This window comes from Phalacrocorax aristotelis, chromosome 2 (assembly GCF_949628215.1).
Source record: "Phalacrocorax aristotelis chromosome 2, bGulAri2.1, whole genome shotgun sequence".
Lineage (NCBI taxonomy): Eukaryota > Metazoa > Chordata > Aves > Suliformes > Phalacrocoracidae > Phalacrocorax > Phalacrocorax aristotelis.
Window position 1 is genome coordinate 19,529,381 of NC_134277.1, and position 2,240 is coordinate 19,531,620.

Sequence of the window (2,240 nt, forward strand, 5' to 3'; positions counted from 1 at the left end):
AACTTTCTTCTGGTTTAGAGAAGAAAACACACCCATACAACCCCTGGAAGAAGCTGGTGAAGAGTTTAATCTCTTTTTTTCCTTTATGAGAGTGTTAAAGTTTTTCCTAATGCTTCTGATTTCCATGGATTTAGTAGTATTGGTACATTGCGTAGGCATGCTTAGGCCTATGCTTAGCCCAGGAGATCCATTAGGTTATTTCATTTTTTTCCTCTCTTCTTAAAAAGTCACAATCCAATTCGCCTTGCTACAACGAGCGGCCTTCAGCGGCAACAACACAAATGTAAGAAGTGTATCGGTGTGAAATCAGTGTGAAAACATGAAGCACTGTAGATGCACATAATTCAGACTCTTAGAGTGGTTTCATTGGAAGATTCTGTTTATTGAAATCTACATACTTAATAGAAAAGACCAGATTTATAGAAAAGAAGAACCGGTATCTTTCTTCAAATCAATTTTATTTCCTCCTGCCATCATATTTTTAACATTGTGAAAAAGCACTACACAGATTTCACTAGTGAATTTGCACGTGCAACTATGCTGTGAATAAGAGGTGGTTTTCTCTTCTGATGTCAGATTTGAATTGTGCACCTCTGTACGTCTGAGCACGTCCAGATGTCTCCGCTGCCACCCACGTTACTCTTTGCTTGAAGCACTGAAAAATTAGTTTTCAATTACTTTAATAATCAGATTCCAAAATATTATTTGTGCAACTGGGGGAACAGGTAACTACGCATATATGTCTGATTAATATTGGGCCTAGTTTCTTCAGCGTGCTCAGAGTGTTTAAAAGAAATCATACGTTTTTCTGTAGCTGTCTCCAGTTTAATAGTCGTGTTGATTCCATTCCTTTAACTAAAATGCCACTGCACATCTTTTCAGTTGCGGTGGCACCCTACGACCCCCAGAGCAATGTATATTTTTTTAATCAGTTCAGCAACATCTCTTACTGAAGAAGAGACGATGTTCTTTACAATCCATTATTTTTCTGGACATCGTGTTGATGTATTTGGTGAGTAGCCATTTTTATCTCTCAGTTGTTCTTCCCATGCACTCGTAACACCAGCATCCTTTCCCTACCTGGTGAACACAGAGTAACATGGGCAGCAATTTGGTTTAAAGTTACATAAATGTTCATCAGCCGTCAGGTTCCCCACTGTATTCAGTTCATTCACGCTTACATCTGGTCCAATTCCAAAATACCTGAAAGTGATTTTCTGGAGAGAAAGCCAAAGTGGGAAGAATAATTCCTGCCACTTGGTTAACTGAATATCATTTAGGATTTCATGATACAAACTAAAGATATCGACTGAATTTCTAGTAGTTTCTGCTTAAAAAATACATTTTAAATAGTCTAAAAAGTCTGTAATTAAACTTTTTTGAATTCAATTAGCTGCTGCCGTATTGTATTTATAGTTGAACAAAGTAGAAAATAGTGTGGTTTTTTGATTGCTTACTATTAGTGTTACATTTCCTGACCATATTACGTTAATCCTCAAAGTTTTATTGATGAATTTCTAGAATGTAAAATTCCAATCTCTCCCCCCAAATACAACATTAGCTGTAGGTGACATTCAGCTGCAGAACAGTTTCTGGTCTGTGAAAGAGTCAAATCATCACAGTTTATACACAGCAGAACGCTTAACTTGGAGATGTACTTATGTCATGAGTCATCATTATTGCTCTGTGGTGAGAATAACATTTATTTCAATAAAAATATTGGCATTTTAAATTTTAATATTTCTTTATACTGAAGAAGATAAAGGCAAAATCAGCTTCTCTGCATGCTTGCATTTTTATTTTCTCAGATAAAATAGCAGTGAAAACCCCTAGTGTAATCAAACTTGTTGCACATGCAGACTGTAATTGAGTCTAGCTACCTAGAAAACTTTAATTTTCAGTTTCAGTTAAAAATGAGAATCTCAAAAGAAAAACTTTACAAGAGACAGAGGGATCCTTGCCCTTTTTAAAATGTTTTCCAAAAACTCTGATAGCCTACCTATAAAGATCTGAGGTGAATGCAATACCTAAGTGTAATGTGAAAGGTATCTCCAATTCTTTTTCTCCTTAGATTGGAGGGAGGAATTTAACACATGCAAGTTAATGTAGGCGTGGGATACCTCAGGTCAGTCTTCCAAAAGTTAGCTCTGGCCGCGCTCAGCAGAGAACTCAAGATACCTAGCGAGCAAGCGTTGGCCTCCCTCTGTGCTTGTTTCAGTGTCCCCATTTGAAACCTCGCA